Source organism: Nicotiana tomentosiformis, chromosome 4 (assembly GCF_000390325.3).
Source record: "Nicotiana tomentosiformis chromosome 4, ASM39032v3, whole genome shotgun sequence".
In the NCBI taxonomy this organism is placed as follows: Eukaryota; Viridiplantae; Streptophyta; class Magnoliopsida; order Solanales; family Solanaceae; genus Nicotiana; species Nicotiana tomentosiformis.
The window spans coordinates 131,200,086-131,212,310 of NC_090815.1; the positions used below are offsets into that span (position 1 = coordinate 131,200,086).

The 12,225-nt window shown below is 41.0% G+C and overlaps 1 pseudogene; it reads left to right on the forward strand.

Annotated features, from left to right (window-relative positions):
- The first annotated feature begins 210 nt into the window (after window positions 1–210).
- On the forward strand, window positions 211–6,157 carry LOC138909123 (uncharacterized; annotated as a pseudogene).
- The last annotated feature ends 6,068 nt before the right edge of the window (window positions 6,158–12,225 follow it).

Genomic DNA, 12,225 nt, shown 5'->3' on the forward strand with positions numbered 1-12,225 from the left:
ATCAATCCTTCGATGGAAGAAGACGAGATGGTCGAATACTTTCTTCAAGCCCTATATCGTACTTACTTTGACCATTTGATCTCAGCCATAGGTACTCCGCCATAAAAGCAACCACACAATCAATTCAAAGTGGCACACGAAGCTTGTTAGGCAAAAAGAAGAAGAATGATGTCGCCATGGTTGTCTTTGGACCATGGCGTGGCCCAAGGGGTTCTCCTTACCAGTACACTCAGCCTCAACCCCAACCCCAAGCCTATACCCAAGCTCCATATAATCCATCCAAACATTATTTCCCACCACAAGACCCTCAATACTCAGTTAGACCACCCCAATACCATGTTCACCATGAACAGTCATATGCCCAATCCCCTCCTTACCCGCAATGGCATGCTCCAACTCCACAAAATACTTATCCACCCTCACAACCCTACCAAAACCCTACTGGTCCAAACTTTTGACCAAGGCCGGAGTATAGGAGAGAAAGGCAGTAGCGGAAAGAAACCTTCACCCCTCTTGGAGAGTCCTATGCCATTTTGTTTTAAAGGTTGAGGCAATTGGACGTGTTGAGGCCGATTGAGGCGAAGATAACAAATCCACCCCCGAAGAACCTTGATTATTCTCTGAGGTGCGCATATTGTATTGATGCCCCAGGGCACGATACAGAGAAGTGTTGCCATTTAAAGAGGGAAATCCAAGAGCTTATTGATACAAATAAAATTGTAGTCCAGAGCCCGGATGCGCCAAACATCAACCAAAATCCTTTGCCAGCCCATGCAGAGACACATATGATTGAAATAGTTCGTAAGGATGGGGAGCCCAAGAATTCTTCCAAGTCCGTCATGATGATTCGTGCTAGTGAAAGTAATTCTGTCAAGGCTCCAGATTCTACAAAAGCAATGCCCTTGACAGTTGAAGGGGTGACGGAGAAGCTAAGCATGCTCAACATGAAGCCACCTATGTTGGTTGTGAAAGGACCTCCGAAGGATGTTGGAGCAAGTCAGGAAAAGATGAAAGTGGCCGTGCTAGGGATCCCGAACAAGCCTGTCGTAGTCGTGGAAGGGGCTCGTATTACTCCTGTTATTATTAAGCCAGTGACCGAGTTGCCAATGGTTGATACAAAGGTTGTCCCATAGAATTACAAACAGGTGATAGTGACATATAAAGGGAAAGAAGTAGAGGAAGAAGTCAATGAAACCGAAGGACTGAATCGTTCTGGGAGATATTTTACCCCAGAAGAATTGAGGAAATCCAAGCCATTCAAGGATAGCCAAATCCCAGTAAAGAAGTCGGTCACCGAAGAAGAGGATGAAGAGTTCCTGAAAAAGATAAAAGTGCAAGACTATTCCGTTGTGGATCAGTTAAGGAAAACACCGACTCAGATCTCTCTTTTGTCTTTGCTGATATATTTAGATGAACACCGCAAAGCCCTGATGAAGATTTTGAATGAAGCACGTGTTCCTGATAAGGTCACAGTGAATCACTTGGAAAATATTGCTAACAAGATCTTCGAAGCAAACAGGACCACTTTCTCAAATGATAAACTCCCCATGGAGGGTACAGAACACAACCGAGCTCTTTATCTTACGGTGAAGTGCGAGGATTCCGTTATCTCAAGGGTACTAGTTGATAACGGCTCTAGTGCAAATATTTTCCCCCGTCCACTTTGCAAAAGTTAAAGATCGGCACTGAAAGATTCCACATGAACGGTGTATGTGTTCGAGGCTTTGATGGAAGAGGGAAAGATTATGTCGGTGATAAAATGCTCGAATTGTTGATAGGGCCAGTTGAGTTCACTATGGAGTTCTAAGTGCTAGATGTGGCTATCTCCTACAACTTGTTATTGGGCAGGACCTGGATACAAGCTGCTAAGGCAGTCGCGTCCTCTCTGCATCAGATGGTAAAGTTTGAATGGGACAAGAAGGAAATAGTTGTGCACGATGATGAGAATTTATATGCTTGCAATGACATACCTATTCCATTTATTGAAGCTGGAGATGATAAAGGGCCTTGGGTATACCAAACTTTTGAAACAATGTCTGTTGAGAAATTTCCTGAGGGAGAGCGCATTCCAGGTCCGAAGCTTCGCATCTGTAATGATGGCAAATGAAATGTTGAAGAATAGTTTTGTACCAGGTAAAGGTCTGGGTTTATCTTTACAGGTTATTGTGCATCTAGTGTGTCCACGTAAAAATCTTGGTACATTTGGGTTGGGATTCATGCCCACAGAGAAGGATGTGAAAAGGGCTAAAAATCTGAAACAGAAAGTATGGTCACTCCCTAAACCTATTCCACACATCTCCAAGTCTTTTGTCAAGCCAGGGGCCGCAAAATGTCCAATATCATCAGTCGCAAAACCTGTGGTCGACGTTGATAAAGAGCTGATCAAAAGGTTCCAGAGTCTGTTTGATGAGTTTAATATGGTAGAAATTGGGGAAGGATCCAGTAATGCATATGTGCAGCTCGTTGGGCCAAATGTGAAGCTTATCAATTGGAAAACTACTCATCTCCCCACTCGGAAAGAGTTTTGGTAGTTTGGTTTGCTTTCCTTTCTGGGTTATTCCAGGGTTGTAATCCAGATTTTTATTTTTCGCTTGTTTTGATGTTCAAACCCTTCTATCATTTTATTTTTAATGAAATACAATTTCTCGTTTTCCATTATTCCTGATAGCATTTCATTTTTGTCTTTCTTTTGTACAGTTCTTTTTATGCTGGTTTCAATGATATGACATGTATGAGAAATTTTCAGCCAAGTCTTAAAAGCCAATCTAATTCTGAAATAATAATCCAAGAAGTAGAGTATGATGAAGAAGCAGCATTTGAGGAAATAAGTAAAGAAATAAAACATTTTGAAGAAAAACCAAAACCTAATTTGAATGAAACTGAAGCAATCAATTTAGGAAATCAACATAATGTCAGGGAGACTAAGATAAGTGTGCATTTGGAACCGCAAGTCAAGGAAGAAATAATCAAAACCCCGTTTGAGTACAAAGATGTCTTTGCATGCCCGTATGATGATATGTCGGGCTTAAGTACTGATCTGGTAGTTCAGAAACTGCCAACTGATCCTACATTCCCTCCTGTCAAGCAGAAGTTGCGAAAGTTCAAGACTGACATGAGTGTGAAGATTAAAGAAGAAATCACAAATCAACTTGAGGAAAAAGTCATTCGGGTCACTCAATATCCCACTTGGTTAGCTAATGTTGTGCCGGTACCAAAGAAGGATGGTAAGACCATGGTATGTGTTGATTATCGTGACCTTAACAAGGCAAGCCCAAAGGATGACTTTCCATTGCTGAACATCCACATTCTGATTGATAATTGTGTCAAGTATGAGATCAAGGCTTTTGGGGATTGCTACGCAGGATATCATCAGATCCTGATGGACGAGGAGGATGCAGAAAAGACAACGTTCATCACGCCATGGGGAACATATTAATACCTGGTAATGCCATTTGGTTTGAAGAATATTGGGGCAACTTACATGAGGGCGATGACTACCATACTTCATGACATGATACATAAAGAGATTGAGATTTATGTAGATGATGTGATCATAAAGTCAAAGAAGCAGTCCCACCATGTCATGGATTTGAGAAAGTTTTTCCAAAGGCTCTGCAGGTACAACCTCAAGCTCAATCCGGCAAAATATGTATTTGGTGTCCTGTCCGGGAAACTGTTGGGATTCATAGTTAGTCGACCCGGTATTGAGTTGGATCCGTCGAAGATCAAAGCCATCCAAGAGCTACCCCCGCCAAAGAATAAAACTGAGGTGATGAGCCTGCTCGGAAGGTTAAACTACATCAACAGGTTTATTACTCAACTCACGACAACTTGTGAGCCCATCTTTAAGTTGCTGAAGTAGAATGTTACAGTTAAGTGGACTGGCGAGTGTTAGGAAACATTTTATAAGATTAAGAGGTACTTGTCAAACTCAATTGTGTTGGTCCCGCCGGAACTTGGGAGACCTTTAATTCTCTATCTGACGGTCCTGGATAATTCTTTTGGTTGCGTACTGGGTCAACACGACATCACAGGTAAGAAAGAGCAAGCCATTTATTATCTCAGCAAGAAGTTCACTCCTTATGAGGTTAAGTATACTCTTCTTGAGAGGACATTTTGCGCCCTAACTTGGGTGGCACAAAAGTTGAAGCATTATCTTTCGTCCTACATTACTTACCTCATTTCTCGCATGGATCCTCTAAAGTATATCTTTCAGAAGCCTATGCCTACATAAAGACTTGCAAAGTGGCAGATTTTACTCACAAAGTTTGACATCATCTATGTGACTCGAACCGCGATGAAAGCCCAATCCATGGCCGATCACTTGGCCGAGAATCCGGTGGATGAAGAATATGAGCCACTGAAGACTTATTTTCCTGATGAAGAAGTGATATATGTTGATGAGGTTGATCATAATGAAAAGCCAGGTTGGAAACTCTTCTTTGATGGAGCTGCTAACATGAAAGGTGTCAGAATAAGAGTTGTACTCATTTCTAAAATAAGGCGTCACTACTCTATGACAGCCCAACTTCGATTTTATTGCACCAACAACATGGCCGAGTATGAAGCATGCATTCTGGGTTTGAGGTTAGCTGTAGATATGGGAGTCCAGGAAATACTGGTTCTGGGAGATTCAGATTTGCTGGTTCACTAGATTCAGGGAGAATGGGAGACTCGGGATTTGAAGCTCATACCATATCGATAGTGTCTGCATGATCTTTGTCAACGATTCAGGTCAGTAGAATTCAGGCATATTCCCAAGATTCATAATGAGATTGCCGATGCCTTGGCTACTCTGGCGTTAATGTTACACCATCCAGATAAGACTTATGTCAACCTTCTGCATATCCAAGTCCGCGATAAACATGCCTATTGAAATATGGTTGAAGAGGAACTTGATGGTGAACCTTGGTTCCATGATATCAAGGAATACATCAAGTCGGGGGTATATCCGGTACATACCACAAGTGATCAAAAGAGAACCATCTGACGTTTGGCTGGTGGATTTTTCTTAAGAAGGGGAATTTTGTACAAGAGGACTCTAGATCTAGGACTTCTAAGGTGCATAGATTCTAAACAAGCTTTTACCATCATGGTCGAAGTGCATTCCGGAGTTTGCAGGCCGCATATAAATGGGTATGTTTTGGCAAAGAAGATACTTCGAGCAGGTTATTATTGGCTTACCATGGAACGAGATTGTATCAACTTTGTTCGCAAATGTCATCAATGCCAGGTGCACGGTGATTTGATTCATTCATTTCCATCTGAGTTACACACAATGTCTACACCTTGGCCCTTTGTTGCTTGGGGCATGGATGTCATTGGACTAATTGAGCCGGCAACATCAAACGAGCATAGGTTTATTTTAGTGGCCATTGATTACTTTACCAAGTGGGTCAAAGTTGTAACTTTCAAGTCTGTGACCAAGAAGGCAGTGGTAGATTTTGTTCATTCAAATATCATTTGTCGGTTCGGAATTCCCAAGGCAATCATCACAGACAATCTTGCTAATCTCAACAGTCATTTGATGAAAGAGGTATGCCAACAGTTCAAGATTATGCATCGAAACTCCACTCTGTATCGTCCTAAGGCAAACAGAGCTGTTGAGGCTGCTAACAAGAACATAAAGAATATACTTCATAAGACGGTGCAAGGTTCCAGGTAATGACATGAAAAGTTACCTTTTGCTTTACTAGGTTATCACACTATTGTTCGCACTTCAGTAGGTGCAACTCCTTATTTGCTGATATATGGAATTGAGGCAGTTAAACCTGCGAAAGTTGAGACTGCATCCCTTCGGATCATTGCGAAAGATGAAATTGATGATGGTGAGTGGGTCAAAACCCGGTTGGAGCAGTTGAGTTTAATTGATGAGAAAAGATTGGCAGCAGTATGTCATGGTCAATTGTATCAGAAGAGAATGGCAAGAGCATATAATAAAAAGGTGTGTCCCCAGAAATTTGAAATAGGCCAACTAGTATTGAAGCGCATCCTTCCCCATCATGCCGAAGCTAAAGGCAAGTTCACCCCAAACTGGAAGGGTTCGTTCATTGTGATAAGGGTGTTGCCCAATGGTGCTTTGTATTTAACAGACATAGAAGATAAATGTGTGGATATGGCTATCAATTCTGATGCAGTCAAGAGATATTATGTATGATTTCTTTGCTTATATTTAATTTCATTTTGCACTTGGCATACTCAAAATTGGAATGATGAAGGCATTTTATTCTGCTACCCAAACACATTTACCCTTTGTTACCCCTTTTAAGCCTTATTTATTTTCTTTCATACCCCTCTTTTGGAATCAGAAGCGGAAAAAAAAAGGAAGAGAAAAAGAAGAAGAAAAAGAAATATATATATATATATATATATATATATATATATATATATATATAAAGGAAGAAAAGAAGAAGAAGAAAAAAGAGAAAAATATATATATACAAAAAGGAAGAAGAAAGAAGAAGAAAAAGAACAAAGAAGCAACAAAAACAAACAACTCTTAGGTTGGAACTACGTTTGACCTGATTCCTTTTAAGGATACGTAGGCGGCCTTACTCTGAGGTTCGGTCCCATCAAAATAAAAATCCAAAATTCCCCAGACTCAAAGAAACTGGGGCAGAAGTTTTAATTTTGCAAAAGATCTTATGCCAAAAGTTGTAATTTTGAACCCTTTCATCTTAAATTAGTTTTGAGCCGTCATGCCACCCTTTCTTTCTAACCCTGTCCAAAAGCCTATATTACAGTCCAAAGAAAGACTTTCGATCAATCTTTGAGGATGCCTAGTCAAGCGAGATAGAGGTATGATTTACATCATGGGTAACATTTTGTTCATGGGCACAAGAAAAATGAATAAAATGAGAAAGTCTTATTGGTGAAAACTCTAGCGGGCATCATAAGCCGATGGTGAGCTGAGAGAAAATTTAAAATGAGAGTCTTATTGGTGAAAATCCTCGCGGGCACCGTAAGGCGACGGTGAGTTGAGAGATGAACAAATGAGAGAGGCTTGTTGGTGAAAACCCTTCGGGGCACTACAAGTCGAATGAGGTTTGTGACTTTACAGAGAAATTGGATCATTGAAAGCCTAGTTTTTGAAATATGAAGGCATGACATGAACTAAAAGTGTGATTGGTTGGACGAATTTAGGCTGATCAATCCTAAATGCATGTCATGATCATTGGAGTCAGTTGCTTCACTCAGATAAGTCTCTTTTCCTCTCTCATCCGAATAGACATCTTTATTCAGATCTTTCTTTTGTTCCTTTTGCCAAAAATCACTTCACTTTGTTCTTTTGGTTCTATTTCTTTGTGTTTCTTCTAAGTCAGTTTTGTTAAAGCAAGCAAGAAAGGACTTCAAAGCCTACTACCAGCTTCTTAATTGCACAAGGCAATGTTTGGCCGAGCACATCATAAATAAGATGATTCAGAATGAGCAATATAGTGATAACTGAAGTTCAGGTGATCAAGTGAATCTTGAATTTTGAGAAAATACAAAGGCTCAATAATTGTCAGCATGAAAACGCGATGCAACAAGTGAGTGTAAGGGATTTGGGTCATCAAGAGGTTTTGTGGTTAAGGTTCGATCAGAAGGTCAAACAATTTTTGTTAGCCCAAAGCAGCTAATCAGAATGAAGCATGGCAGCAGCAGAAGCGGACACCTTCAGCAACGATGCCACAAACTATCTACCATATTTTCAAACTCATAAAATTTCCTTTTATTGAAATAGGGGCAGGAAATTTGGTCGTTCGCGAGGATCCTCCATGAGGAAAGCATGGTTCAAGGGCAAGAAATTTTGTTCATTCTGCAGGGATCCTCTATGAGGAAAGCATAGTTCAGAAAATTTTCTTTTGTTCTGTTGTGATTGCAGGCACCCACCTGAAGAACGAGGAAATTCATTTTAAGTTCCAGGGAGTAGCAGGAGCCCACTTGGAGAACAAGGGTATTCATTTCAGAGTTATTTCAATTCAGTAGCAGGCACCCACCTGGAGAACGAGGGAATTCATTTCAGAATTCATTTCAAGTTTCAAGGCAGTAGCAGGTACCCACCTGGAGAATGAGGGAATCCATTTCAGATTCATTTCAGTTTCAAGTCAATAGCAGGCGCGCACCTGGAGAACGAGGGAATTATTTTCAGAGTTAGTTCAAGTTAGTTCAGAGTTAGTCAATAGCCACTTGGCTAACAGACTTGTGAGATTGGATATTTTAGAGCCCAGTCGAGTTCTTGCATGCGTCATTGCTTAGTCTTCATTATTTGAGCGAATCAAGGCTTGTCAGTACGACATGGTGGTGCCAAGGAGATTGCTATTGGTGAGGATGGTGTTCTGCGACTCCAGGGTCGTCTATATATTCCTAATGTTGATGGATTGAGGGAGAAGATTATAGAAGAAGCGCATAGTTCTCGGTATTCTATTCATCCAGGTTCTTCAAAGATATATCGTGACCTGAGGCAACATTATTGGTGGAGGTGAATGAAGAAGGACATAGTTGAGTATGTAGAGAGATGTCTAACTTCCTGGCAGGTTAAGTATGAGCACTAGAGGCCAGGTGGCCTACTTCAGCAGATGGTTATACCTGAATGGAAATGGGAGCGCATCACTATAGACTTCGTAGTTGGGTTGCCGCGGACTTTGAGGAAGTTTGATGTAGCTTGGGTCATTGTCGACAGGTTGACCAAGTCGGCACACTTTATTCCGGTTATGACTACGTACACGTCAGAGAGATTGTCCAGATTTACATTCAGGAGATTATTCGGTTGCATGGTGTGCATGTTTCCATCATTTCCGATAGGTGCTCTCAGTTCACTTCACACTTTTGAAGTGCAGTACAGAGTGAGTTGGGCACTCGGGTAGAGCTCAGCACAGCCTTTCATCCACAGACCGATGGGCAGTCGGAGCGAATGGTTCAAATCTTAGAAGATATGCTCAGAGCATATATGATTGACTTCAGAGGGTAGTGTGATCGATTCTTTCCTTTGGCTGAGTTTGCTTATAACAACAGTTATCAGTCCAATATTGAGATGGCTCCATTTGAGGCTTTGTATGGTCGGCGATGTCATTCGCCCATCGGATGGTTTGTGCCTGGCGTGGCTAGGTTATATGGTACTGATTTAGTGAAAGATGCCTTGGAGAAGGTGAAGTTGATTCAGGAGCGACTTCACACAGCACGATCTAAATAGAAGAGTTATGCAGATCAGAAGATGCGTGATTTATCATTTATGGTGGGCGAGAAAGTTCTCTTGAAAGTCTCGCTGATAAAGGGAATCATGAGGTTAGGGAAGAAGGGCAAGTTGGGACCAAGTTTTATTGGTCCATTTGAGGTGTTGAGGCGAGTTGGGGAGGTTGCTTATGAGCTCGCTTTGCCTCCTAGTCTATCGGGAGTTTATCCAATTTTCCATGTTTCTATGCTCTGAAAGTATCATATCGACAGGTCGCATGTGTTAGACTACATCACGGTTCAGCTAGATGAGATCCTAGGTTATGAGGAGGAGCCAGTTGCAATTGTTGACAAACAAGTTCGGCAGTTGAGGTCTAAGAAGATTTTTGTGGTAAAGATCCAGTGGAGGGGTCAACCAGTCGAGGAGGCGACTTGGGAGGACGAGGAGGACATGCAGAGCAGATATCCACATCTATTCAGCACGCAAGATATGATTCTAGACCCGTTCGAGGACGAACGTTTGTTTAAACGGTGGAGAATGTAATGACCTGATAGGTCATTTTTTCTTTCTAGGTCCCCATTCCCCTAATTAAGACTCCCCATATATATCTTTACTGTTTTATAACTTACGGGTATGGTTGGTTCGGGTTTGGAAGGGTTCGAGTTGAAATCAGAACACTTAGTTCCTTAGTAGTGGCCTATAATGGCCAAGTTTAACTTGAGTCAACTTTTTGAGTAAACAACCTCAGAACTGAGATTTGACAATCCTAATAGACTTGTATGATGATTTTGGACTTGGGCGTATATTTGGATTGGGTTTTGGATGACCCGGGAGAGTTTTGGCGTTTAATGTTGAAAGTTGGCACCTTGAAGGTTTTCTAGTTCTTTAAGTTTAGTTTGGAGTAGGCTTCGGCGTTATCGAGGTCCGTTTGGGATTTCGAGGCAGGTAATAGTTTTGTATGGTAATTTGTGATTCGCATGTAAAATTTGGTGTCATTCCGAGTAGTTTAAGTATGATTCAGCGCGTTCAGAGTAAGTTGAAAAAACTTGAAGTTCATAAGTTGATTCGAATTGGTTTTGGGGTGCGATTCCTAGTTTTGATGTTGTTTTACTTATTTTGAGGGTTCGTGCAATTTCGTTTTATGTTTATGAACTTGTTGGTATGTTTGGTCGAGGACCGAGGCACCGAGGCCACCGTGTAGGATTCAGAGGGTCGACGGAGCTTGATTGCACTTTGGAGAAGAGCTTAAGGTGGCTAGCATCTGGTGCGTTCGCACCTGCGATGGGAATGGCCGCAGGAGCGGCACCGCAGGTGCGGCGTCTTGTTCGCAGAAGTGGAATGGAGAGGAGTTAGCGAGGTCAGCAGAAGCAAAGAAGTTCCGCATAAGCGAACTCGCTTCTACGATGAAGGGGTCTGCAGATGCGGAGAGTGGCAGCCTGGCCTTCGTCGTTGGTGCGCGAGCCGATTCGCAGGATGCGCAGGTGCGAGGGCACGACCGCATCTGCGAGCTCGCAGATGCGAAGAAGGCTTTGCAGAAGCGGAAGAAGGACATCTAGGGAGGACAGCATCTGCAATGCAATTTTCGCAGATGCAGAGCCGCAAAAGTGGCCAATTTTCTGCAGAAGTGAAGAAACCGCTGGGCTGAAGGGATGCATTTATATCGGACTTAGGCTCATTTTCTTCATTTCTCTCACTTGTGGGTCGAATTTAGAGCTCTTTGAGGAGGGATTTTCATCTATCACTTTGAGGTAAGTAATTTCTATATAATATGAGTTAAATCATGCATTATGAATAGATTTTAACGTAGGAATTGTGGAAATTATACGTTTAGTGGTAAAACCTAGGTCTTTGATAAAAATGGGATTTGACCACGAAAATGGTTATGAAATTGAGTAGAAATTATATATTTGGGTTCGTGAGTCTATGGGTAATTGCTCTAATAGCTAAATGTTAAATGTTTTGAGTATATAATGATTAAATTATATAATATTTGACTAGTTTCGAATTATTCGACATCGACTTGAGCTTTTAGAGCGAATTTGTGGACCGGAAAGTGAGTTTAGGAACGAGGTCAGTCTCTTACCTATTTGTTAATTTAAGTGCTTAAATTATATTGAAACTTAATAAAAGATTCGTAAAGATCGAACTTCATTTACTTTGAGTTTTGGCGGGCTACTTGACCGTTGGTAGAAACTGTGCCTCCTTGTGTATTAGTCTTGTGATAACCGTTAAATTGGAGTTCGTAGAGTGTTCTCTCTTCTTGTGGAGCGGGCCGAACGCCTCGATAATATAATAGATACATCTATGGTTCGCGCCAGTCGACCCTCGCCAATGTACACATTATTCTGGATCGGGCCTTACGACCTCGGCATAAATTGTTCGTGATAATGCTCGGTGTCTGATTACACTTGACCTTACTTTCATGATTTGAGAAACTATAATTTACTTGATGACTTGTATTTGTTGAAGTTAGTATGTGGTAATCGAAGATTTTAAATGGACATCTAGTTAAAGAATCACTCGTTTACTGTTCATTATTTCGTTATTATTATTGATATATTCCATGCCTATTTAGAATTTATGTACTTTATTTATTGGCTCGTAGTAAGTATCAATGTCGAACCCTCGTCACTACTTTTTCGAGGTTAGACTAGATACTTACTGAGTACATGTTGTTTATGTACTCACACTACACTTCTGCACTAATTGTGCAGGATCTGAGACAAGTGCATCTAGCATATCATTCCGGCGCCTACACTGTATTTATATTTCTGTCTATCTGGCAATACCCGCAGTCTCTCTCTGTATTTATATTTCTGTCTATCTTATTCCAGATAGTAGCTTAGGTGATTTTATATAATTTACTAGTTGCTCATAAACTTATGACACCGGGTTGTGGTAACATTCTAGTAGACACTTTATGGTTTTGAGTATTAAATTCACGGAATTTACTCTTTCGTTAGTTTGTGCGTTACTTTACTATAATTATCTACTAATTATTTTCTTAATAAATAAAAAAAACCAACTACTTTGAAACTATTAAAAAAATAAATACATGATTAGTTCACCGTTGA